We start from the raw sequence: 11,732 nt of genomic DNA, 5'->3' as shown, positions 1-11,732 counted from the left end.
TTATCAGTGTAATTAACTGGAACTTAACCCTACTGGGCAGCTCCAGGAGCCAATGTGTAGAGTGGAGTCATCTCACCTACAGAGCGAGGGAGCAGGGGTACTTATACACTGACTCCCTTTGGTCCTGGAGGAAGGGTTGATTTCACACACTTCCATCTTGCCACTGGGCATGGAGAAGGCAGAATCCAATGACAGAGAAAGCCCCGAGGAAAAACGAAAAACAAAACATAGATATACATGCTGGTCTTTAGAAGTCAAACCTGAATGTAAATAAGGGATGTCAGTGAGGCATCAAGTCTGCTAAGTCAGAAGATCAATCTACATAATCTGGACTCTAAAATTAGCCTGCCCAGCTCCCTTGCTTGGCTCTCTGTATATACAACGCTGTATTGCTGTGGAGAGAGAGAAAGACCTGCACTTAATGTTTCACCAAGGAAAACGCAGTGCAAATTTAAGGTATGAAATGGGATGACAGAAACCACAAAACAGGATGAAATGAGTTTGCCAGCTATGACAGAAAGAATGCCAGGAAGTAAACTAAAAATAAATTTTTGAGCAAATTCTTGAATTCCTCTAAGACAAAGAATAAGAAATGCTTTTTTTCCCCCCCTCTAAATCAAATCAAATCTAGGTTTGAGGCCATACTCAAAAACTGAGTGTGAACTTTCAAGTTAGTCACTTTCAATAGTTTACTCTCTCACCTCGGGTTGTACCAAAACCTTAGGACTCACACAACACCAGACAATTAGGGAAGAGGCCTGGTCATGACCCCGTCTTGTCTTACAGAAAACTGGTCATTGTCCAAGCCATGCTGGTCCATTTAAAGACACCAGCCTGGAGTCATCTAGTCTTTGTGTCAAACTTTGCCACAGGCACCTTTACCAAAAGTCCCAAATCCTAGGCAAAGTGGTTAGAACACAGTCATTTAAGGAGTCATCATTCAAAAAGGTCTAGGGTACTTAGTCCTGAAAGATCACTGCTCTCTACCACCCCTGGAAACCACCCTCCATCCTCTCAGCCCCCTGGAATCTCACTCTTTTGCCCTGTGGTCAAACCAGGTCTCATTCCCCTCAAAGCACCAACTTTTTCAAATGCTCCAACCCTGTGGGTTCAGACCAGTTGTTCTCAAACTTAAGAGTACTGTGAAAACACAGGTTCTTCTGGTGTTTGGGAAGTAGGTACTCTAAAGAGCACACTGCAAAATCAGTTTGCAGAAACATGATTTGGGGATGTCTCCAAATTGGCAACTTCTTTTTTCCCCCAGAAATACTAAAAACTGCTAACTAACTTTGTACCAAAGAAGCCCAGCAATCAAGAAGACAGCACTTTGGCTGCCTTCTCTGCGAGGAAGAGTAAAAGTTCATTAGAAAACGAGGCACCAATTAATTCATTTCTCAAGAACTCACTCTGTTACACGCTTATCGTCATTTTGCCAACCAGAGCTGGAGGGGGAAATGGGAACGCTTACCAGAATTGTCAGTTTTGCTCCGGTGATTTTTCTTTTCGCAGGCAATGCCGACTGAACTGACACAAATGTGCCAAGTTTGCAACATGCAGAGGAGACATTCTCTGTTTTCATAGAACCTGAAATCTACACATTTAATTCTCAGGCAACCGTTAACGACTCGTGCAAATGTGGGAGAACCTTGGTAAAGACGGAAATAGAAATAAATAGCGAGTAATGCAGGATTCAATGCATTTTAATTAGATATGAAGTCCATGCATGTTTTGCAGCAGATTTATTTTCCTAACCTGCTTTAAATGTCCGCAAGTATTAAACCTGAGTTGCATTCCACAAGGCGTCTCCCCTGGACGATTGTGGAAATTGTGCCTGGAGTGTACTGAGGAGCGGAGACAGCAGCGGACTGACCTGCCCGGGGAAACCCCTGCAGGGGCTGGTGCGCAGGCGCACTCAGAGTCGTGTTTGAGTAAATGAAAGGACACCGGAAGTCACAAAGGCGCTCATGATAGCGTCCTCGTGGATTATCTAGGACAGTGTTTTTCAAACATTGACTGCCTGAGAACTACCCCGGGGGCTTGTTGGAACACAGAGTCTGGGCCCCTCCTCCCCCAGAGTTTCTGACTCAGTGGATCTGGGGTGGAGCCTGGACTTCGCATTTCTGACAGGGTCCCTGTTGGTGCATTGCTGCAGGTCGAGGGACCACACTCTGTCATATCCCCCTCATTCGCCATCTCTCCAACTAAAGCATGAGAAAGCAGCTGAGAAACTGGCTGTCCTCACGTCCACATGGCTCATGGAACCACCCCCGGTTTTGGACTGGGGTGAGCTGGGCAGGCTGGTGTCAGACCTGGGTTTCCTGGGAACTGAGCTTTGGTTGGATGGAGATCTTAGTAGCTGTCTCCTCCACGGTTCCATCTGGCTGCCTCACAGGTAAACATTTCAACAAATGACATTTTTTTCAGATGCACAATCTGATGGTGGTCCCCATCCTTCTCACGTATAACCCACCAACTTCATCTGGCTCTTGAGGGCAAAGATGCCTGAATGCCTGGATAATGGACTCTTCGATCTAAATTGGACTGCAATGTGAGTGACAACAAAGCTTTATTTGGTCAAGACCTTGAGGTTTGGGGTTTGTTTTTTAACACAACTAGGATGATTATTCCAACTTGTACGATCTATTGTCTATAGGGGAGATTACAATCAAACTGCCCTACCTCCTTATCATGGCTCACTCTGCAAATGAGAATTTGGGGTTATTTTGAATTATCCCAGAACTCCAGGGATTTAAACTGAGAGACCAATCCTCTGATGACCTCATAATCCTCCACTGTGTCTGTGCCTTAGAGACATATGTCTAAGAGACAAAATTAAAGTAAGTCAGTCACTTCTACACAAAAACCTGCTGGTGGATGTTTATGGCAGCTTCCCTCATTTAAAAAAAAAAAAAAAAGAAACTTGGAAACAACCAAGATATCCTTCAGTGAGTGAATAGATAAATAAGCCATGGTACATTCAGACAATGAAATATTACTCCACACTTAAAAGAAATGAGCTATCAAGCCATTAAAAACTGGGGAAGAAAACTTAAGCATATTTTGCTAAAAGAAGCCATTCTGAAAAGAATACGTACTGTATGACTTCAACTATACAGCATTCTGGACTTTTCCAAAACTATGAACTTTGCAAAACTATGGAGGCAGTAAACGATCAGTGGTTGCCTGGGACTGGGGAGCAGGGCAGAATGAATAGAGCACAGAGGATTTTTAGGGCAGGGCATCTACTCTGTGATACTCTGATGACAGATCCATGTCATTATGCATTTGTCCAAACCTATAGAATGTTCACAAGAGTGAACTGTAATATAAACTATGGACCTTGGGTGATTATGATGTGTCAGTGTAGATTCCTCAGTTACAACTGACAACTGTACCACTCTGGTGGGGGACGTGGATAATCAGGAGGCTGTGCCTGTGTGAAGGCCGGGGATATATCTCTGTACTTTCCCCTTAATTTGACTATGAACCTAAAAATGCTCTAAAAAATAATCTTAATTTTAAAAAGGGACGTGCAGAACACATCACATAGCATGCTCATATTGTACAATTAAACAAAGCAACAAAAAATAAAATAAAATAGTGGATATTGAATTTCCCACCATCCAGATAACATAGTTTCTTGCAGTCAGATTTAATTAATTAAGAAAATTGAGTAATGTAATTTTTTTTTGCCCAGCTAAGTGTGTGGAATAAGAATCATTCCAACTAGAAAGAGGAAGATGTAACAGAGAGATCCATTTTTACGTGGGTTTCAGTCCTCACTACCAAAGCCTTTGTTTAACATTCTCCACTTGTGTCTGCTTTGAAGTTATTCCGTTAGTGCGTGTGTGTGTGTGTGTGTGTGTGTGTGTGTGTGTGTGTTTGTGTGTGTGTGTGTGTGTGTGAAGGGACCTCCAGAATCCGAATGCACATTTTGAAATGTCTCCCTATGTCTTCTATGTAAGAATATCAACTTAGCTGAGCATAATATTCTTGGGGGAGTCTTTTCCTCATTACTTTGTAACTTGGCAGTTAGATCATGGTCATCTCTCAAAAGCAATTAGCAGGAAGCAGTGCATGCCCTTGGGAATAAAAGAAGATTGGGGATGTACCTAGTCTTACTTGTGTCTCAGTTTCAATCCAACCTTTAGGGAAAAGCCAAATTCTTTTAAATGATAATTAGGTGGAATGGGCTGTGTCCCTGATACTTGCTAAAAGAAAAAACAAAAGGCAAAGGGCATATCTGGACTTGCCGTGGAGAACACTCACTAGTGAATTCTTCTGTAGTCAGTAATTTATGCTTTCCGTGACTGGCTTCTAGAATTTCTCTTTGTGTAACAATAGCCAGAAGAAAACACATTTCAGCCTTTATTAAAAGGAAATATGTGTCCCCTTATCTGAGACTTGTTTTCCTTGCAGAAATATGGACTAAAGGCTACAGAGCACTTCGGGCTTTACACCTAGGAATATTAGAGTAGGTTGATAGCAGGGCATTAACGAGGATCTGCTGCCTGAATGAGCCTCAGGCGTGTATCGTATTCAAGAGTTGTCCTTTTGATTAACTGTTCATGGACTGAGAGACCCTCAAATCTAGGTCTGGGCGTCTTGGAGATGTGTCTGAAGACCTAATGGACAACAAGCCTCCTAGGATTGGAAACCCACCTCTTCCCCGCCACATTCACCAATCACCTTCCTCTGGAGTTGTCAGCATCCTCCCAAGTCTCCTGCTCCTCTGGAAGATTACTAAGTGTAGTGATATCCTGAACAGCACAGATTTTTAAGATCCGTTAGGAACTATTTAGATGATGTATGCATTTCTGGGGTGAAGTGTAAAAGAATTTTGTCTTAACTATTTAAAGTCAAGGTTAACTTTTTACACTACTATCTTATAGTAAGTCTGTACCAACTGCTCAAAGCCATATCCCATGGATCTAAGTCATGGAGGAAAATTTGTATGTTATTCCACCAAATAAATAACTTTTATCACATTCATTTTAAAAGGCAAAAGGGGCTACCACTTGACTTTGTTATTTTTTTCCTTAATGCCCACTGCTTCTATGAAATGTTTCATGATTGATACAGTGATTCATATCTAGATTTGATCTTTTTTCCCCCATCAATTCCATGTGATTGATCTGCCAGTCTTGTGAAAATGCTTTTTGAAAAATCCATGGAGATTATATAAGTTTTTTCCCCAGCTAGCGGTTCCTTATGTTTATTAATCATTGCCTGAAAAGGAACACATATTGTTAGTAGCGAGTATTACAATGGTAATCTTCAATTTGGCTGTTTAAATGTGCTGGCCAAGTGCCCAAGGGATAAAGAGACTATAATAAACAGGTAGCAGGTACTTCAGGAGTTATTGTATTGAACTGCTTCTTTCAAGAGAGACCATTAAATTCACTGTCATTGCCGCAAGCACGGAGGGCTGCATAAACCAAGGTCAAAACCAACTCCATTGTTGTCCAGTGGATTCATCATCGCTCATTATGACCATATTTCATGTTACGTGTGGGCAGGAAAACTGAAGAGCTGTTCTTGTGTTCCCTGGTTGGAAACACTGCTGGGTTTTGCTTGGTACATCTATAAATAGTTGCTGTTTTTCTATTGAATACATTAATGATACTCAGTAAATATATACTTACCATTTAGGGGACGGCCAATATTCTGGCCCCAAGTAAGCACAGCCCAGGCACAGAGTTTGTAGAAGCGTTAGGTTTGAGCGTAGGAAACTGACTCAAGGATACTGGGTGAGTTTAAAAAAAAAAAATGTGATAAAAATTATGTCTTGCTAGCACAACATAGCACTTTTCAGAAGCCGTGACCCACAGCACTCCGAAATCCTGGGTGAAGATTTCTGAAAGTGGGAGACTTATCCTGGACAACCTGGGTCTGACTGTGGAACACTGAAGTTGGACTCCCCCAAGCTTCACTCTCCGAAACCACAACGCGTCAGTCAGGGAAACAAAAGTCACTCCGACAGGAGGGAATTCAGTAGGAGCGCTTTTAAAATTCTGGGAAGGGCTGAAAGAATGAGGAACATAGAAAGCGCTCCACACGCTCCACACGGCGGGAATTTCAAGCAGAAAGCTTAGAAGGGCAGGCGTGGTGCGAATTTCCAACAGCCGCCATCTAGAACATGATTGCATCTGCTTTGTTTATTTAACCAAAATTAGCATTCGGAAGACGTCTGCTGAACAACCCATCACTGCTTTTGGAGGAATTCTTCCTGATAATTTGTTGGAGGAGATCTCCTTCTTGCGATTGAGTTACCTGTCCCTTGCAGTTGTCCTACTGTGTTGCAGTTATTTATGTTTATGTCGTTTCCCCAGCTAAGATCCTTGAGGACAGGTTCTGTAACCCCACATACCTATTGAAAAACACGGTTTGTAATAAAAATAATATCTACTGTTTATTCATCACCTAGTCATCAAGCACTGCTCTGTTCTGCCTTATATTTACTCAATCTCATTTAATACCCATGACAACTCTATAAAAAAAAAAATTCCCATTTACAAGTAGGAAACAGACTCTGAGAGAGTCACTATTTAGTAATGTAGTAGCGCTAAGGATTTAAGTCTGGTCTGTCAAGCCCAAAGCCCATGTTCTTCCCATGTCGTGTCAGGACTGCGATGTCAGAGAATGACGGTGTTAAAGTGTGGCCTAAATGTTATCATAAATATCTCCAGTGATGGGGGATCATGTCTCAAATAGCGCATTCAATTATGGGAAACTTTATTTCTCAGAAAGTAGTTTCTTCCAATGAGCCTTACAGGGCGTGATACCCTCCATTTGGGTGTGCTCCAATTTGACCATAGTGTGTAGAAACTGCAAAGAGGGAGGAAACTGTCTTTAGGTAAGCTTTTTGGACAGCCCAGTCTATCCTCTGCACTATTCCAAGGGGCACCAGTCACATAGATTAGCATGTGAATGGCGCCCCCTGGAGTTGTGCAATATAATGGCCCTGACTTACGCCAGAAATGAGAATTTATTAGGCACTTGACAAACATTGACTGCAGATGCTTACATGCTAGTACCAAAGAGGAGGAGAGAAAGTTAAAAAAAAAAATTATTTAATAGTCTGGGAGCTTATGGTATGAAATAAAGACAACTAGTGTACCTACTTCTAGGGTGGTTGTAGGAATTAAATAAGTTGTTACATGTAACAACCTAGAACAATACTTGGCACATAATAAACACCCAATAAGCACTAGTTATTTCATTAATAATAGTTATTGTTTGACACATGAATATTCACAGAAGACACGATGGAGACTAAGACAAGGTCTCTACCTTCAAAGAATGTTTACACATTATTATTCTCCTAAACTTTATTGCCTCTATAAGGAATGGGGTCTCCCTCACTTCCTCCTTCTGAAGTTCAGTGAAATGCTACAACTGTGAAGAATTCTGGTTCTTCATCCAGAGATGAGAATAAGATGTCCTACTCTGGTCCACCATGTTTCAAAGAATCAGGAGAAGAGATATATCTTTCTCAGGAGGCTACTCTGATTATTCGGTATAAACACCTTTCTCAGGGTCATTTCCTCTGAAGCAGTGAAGCAGTGAAGGAGGCAGGGAACTAGGGAATCAAAACTCGGACTCATTGTCTAGAGAATCCTTTAAAAGCTTCAATTTAACCTATGCTTGAGGAGATACTTTTGCTTGAGTGATGGAAAAAGTTATCCTAAGGGAACAGCATGTCCTGCCTGCTTAATCTTGTTTGACCATATTGCTTGAGGGTCTTGCCTGCTTAATCTTGTTTCTGCAAAGTGATCACTCTACCCCAGAGAAGAATGAGTAGAGGAATGAGCACAGAAAGGACAGCCAGTGAGAAGAAGACAAGAAGCCTCAAAGAACAGATAAAGGGACCCAGCCAGGACCCTAGGGGTAGAAGTTCTTACATCAAGCCACTTGAGCTTACAGCTCCACAGCTGGAGCAGCATTTTTCCTTCCCCTTGGGTAAATAAACCAGCTTTTACCCTGCTCTGCTCTGCCCTTCTGCCTCAGCTGTGACTTCTTTCCAGCTGGCAGGCAAGAACCCATCTTTTGGGGGATCCCCATTCTGTGGAGAAGTTTTGCATCCGCTAACAGCGGCACCGTCCCACATTATATCAACCAGGCACATATGACTATTCAATGCAAATTTTCATTATTTAAATTGAAAATCAGCTCCTCTGTTAATAGCCACATGTGGCAAGAGACTACCTGTGGAACAGTGCAGACATAGAACATAGCCATCATCACAGAGAATTCTGTTACCACTCTAAAGTGATAGCAAGTCTCTCACTGTGGGGTGCAGTTACCAAGCTGGATCTCTGAGACATCGGCTCAGGACCACAAACGACTACACACATACCATGAGCTCTCTGGGATCAGGCAGCTTTGGGGATTATGTCACTAAAGACAAATGCTCATAAATGTTTTCTCACAAGCTGATGATTTTCACTGAGCCTGCCAAAGTAGAGGGTCCCACCCTGTTGTCCTTGCTGAGTTTACCACCAACACCCAGAGCGGATGGAGTGATAGGAAGGCTAGAAAGCAAACTCAGCTAATTCACAAACTGTACTAACAATGGGAACCAGGGCAAGGATGCAACGAAAAATTGCTGATATCAATTTGGAGTTTGGGACCAAGGACAGCAATTCTGAGTTCCAATACTTTGCGTGACATAGGTGAGGTATTTACCCTCACAGCGCTCCAGTTTTTGTGGTAACAAAAAGCGAGTGTGATCAGTTTTTGGGGAAGTAAAAATAAGCTCCTGTATGTAAAACACTTTTCATAGTGCCCGGCACAAGGCAGGCTTTCCGCAAAAACAGGGAAGGTCACCTTGTGGGCAGCCAGCAGAAACAGGGAAGGTCACCTTGAAATGGAACAGGACCCTGTAGTGTCCTCCCAGGTACAGATCTTTTCAGTGTCCCCCCTTTCTTGTTTGTAGGAAATTGGTTTCATTCAGCCTCCTTCACCTTCACTGACTTCTACAGGGCAGACTCAAACAGTTGCTTATCAGGGGAGAGAGGGAATGCAGAAACAAAGGAGGAACAGGTGAAAAATAATCGTACAGTCCTGGGGAAGGGGGCTGGCTACTCCTCAAGGAAAATGTATGACAATACCTTTGAGTTCTTCTTCAGGAGCTAAGGTCCCCACCCAAATGAAGGGTGGTGACTGAGCACAAGAGTCCTGGACCACCGCCCTGTTACCTCCCCACCAACCAATCAGAAGAAAGTCTGCACACAGTACAAGATAACAAAGACTCTGATCCCTTCCTCCCTACAAATGGTTCTCCCTTTACAAACTTTCATGGTCCAGCAGAATCTTTCGGAGCTGTTGTTTGGATGCTAGTCCTCCTTCTCCCCAAGTTGCTGGCTTCCTGAATAAAGCAACCTTTCTTTCCCAGCCAACACTTTTCTCTCAAGTATTGCCTTTTGAGTGGTGAGCAGAGGAACCTGAGTTTGGTAACAATCTGAGCCTGTGAGCAAATCATTTCTTTAACCTGCACTTCAGTTTTTATCTGATCTGCCTTGGTTTTTATCTGATGTTCACTTTCCTCAGCTTTGTTGCAAAGATAACATAAGGTGATACATGTGAAAGTAGGTATAAATTTTCAGATAACATAAAAATATGTTTTGCTTGTCCTATCTCTTTAATGAGCTTGATTATTTTCCACGCCTATCTCACATAGATTGTTGGTATATATATATATGAGAGATTTGTGGGAGGAAAAATGAAAAAGAACTACTTCAATGCTATTTTTAATGCTCTACTTCATATGGGAAAACTTCAGATTAATAGAAGCACTTAAATTACCACTTGACAAAAATGAGCGTAAGTCACATTAAGCCAGCATGCTTTGGGGACCTAGAGTGTGCAAAGCAACTCTCCCTTTCTCTCAAGAGATTAGAAGTTTTTCCAGAAACAAAGGAAGTCATTAATCCTTGGTCAGCAGTATTTTGCATGTGTTAAGACAGCAAATTCAGTTTGACATTTTCTATTTATTTTTCTAGCTGACTTAGAGAGCTCGTGGATGATTTGAAAAATTGTTCTGAAGCGGCACCTGACCCATTTACTGCTGCAAGTAGGGTTATCAGGGAAACCAGAGAAATGCCACAAGTCAGGGAGACATCATCTTAAAGTTTTGCTCTTTCTATTTTAAAGAAATAGAACTTGAATAAACCCTGAATAAAATTAAAATGTCATATTGCCAGTCACACGTCAATGTTAATTCTCTGGTTTTCTATGAGTCCACTGGCTGACTTTATTCATCTCTTGTTCTTGCCACTGAGGGAAGAGGGATAAATAAAAAAAAATGATATTCTTTTAAAATGAAGAAGTGAAGAAAAGTGTCAAAATCTAGGTCTTGGCCTTTATTACCAACTCCGAAACTTTATTCCAGTGGAGAAAATAATTGCAAAGATTGAAAGTAACACAGAAATGACCATTTGATTCAAAAAGTGCCACTTACTGTTCCATTAAAAGCCATAACATTTACTATGAACCACATAATCAGGTGTAGTTATTCACCTTCATTAATAGCAGTTGTCTGAATTATATTGACATTTGAAAGGAGTAGGCTGTCAGGAATGCCAAAATCTTCCAGGTCAATGTCCAGGGAATTTTATTACAGCTACTTTCCCCTGGTCTCCCCTAAAACAGGGGATTCAGTTAGAGAAAGTAGCCTCCATTTAGATGTTCATAGCTTTCTTCATTAACAAATTCTCAATGGTCCCCGTGGGTAATCTTGTCAACCTTTGGGAACTCAGCCTTCCATACCTCAGACTTTACTGGTCCCATATGTGAGTCCTTGCCTAGTGTGAACTATCTCAGTTCATTCATTCATTCATTCATCCATCCACCATTTATTCATCCATTTATCCATACTTTCATTATTCATTTTCTTCTAACGTGTATCAGGAGGTGCTGGGAGTAAAACAAAGCCATATCCTAATATTGGTCCTCTCTGCTTGCCCTTGCTTGCCCTCATCTCTAGGATTTATCCTAGACAATTGAAAAAGTTCACCTCCAGAGGTGAATTTTGATTGGGAAAGCTAGTCTTCATGATAGTTTTTTAAATTGCCTGTTGATTTCCTAGCACATGCCATATAGTTCCTGTTGTAAATGTCTTTTCTCTCCAAGTCTCCAATTTTAATCATGAAAGATGCCTGTGTCCTCCATGTACAAAGAAAAGATAGGATTTCCACAAGGACTTCCATGTCTCCTTTTCTTAACTCATGCACAGAAATGCCATGAATAAAAGAAAGGAAAGAAGGAAGGAAGGAAAGAATGAAGGAAGGAAGGAAGGAAAAAGAAAAGAAAAGAAAAAAAGAAAAGAAGAAAAGAACGGAAGGAAGGAAGAAAAGAGAGGGAGAAAGAAAGAGAAAAAAGAAAAGGAAGGAAGGAAGGAAGAAAAAGAAAGAAAGAAAGAAAGAAAGAAAGAAAGAAAGAAAGAAAGAAAGAAAGAAAGAAAGAAAGAAAGAAAGAAAGAAAGAAAAAGAGAAAGAAAGAAAAAGAGAAGAAAGAAAGTGAAGAAGAAAGGAAGAAAGAAAGAGAGAAGAAAGAAAGGGAAGAAGGAAGGAAGAAAGAAAGGAAGGAAGGAAGGGAAGAAGGAAGGAAGAAAGGAAGAGAGAGAAAAAGAAAGACCGCGAATTGTTGCTGTTAGTTTTCCTGGAGCCATCTCTTGGATCGAGAGTAATGTAAAAAATTCCTCTGAAACCCAGGACTACACATTAGCATTC

The sequence above is a fragment of the Camelus bactrianus genome, chromosome 1 (assembly GCF_048773025.1).
Source record: "Camelus bactrianus isolate YW-2024 breed Bactrian camel chromosome 1, ASM4877302v1, whole genome shotgun sequence".
In the NCBI taxonomy this organism is placed as follows: domain Eukaryota; kingdom Metazoa; phylum Chordata; class Mammalia; order Artiodactyla; family Camelidae; genus Camelus; species Camelus bactrianus.
Note: the sequence above shows the minus strand (reverse complement) of the source record.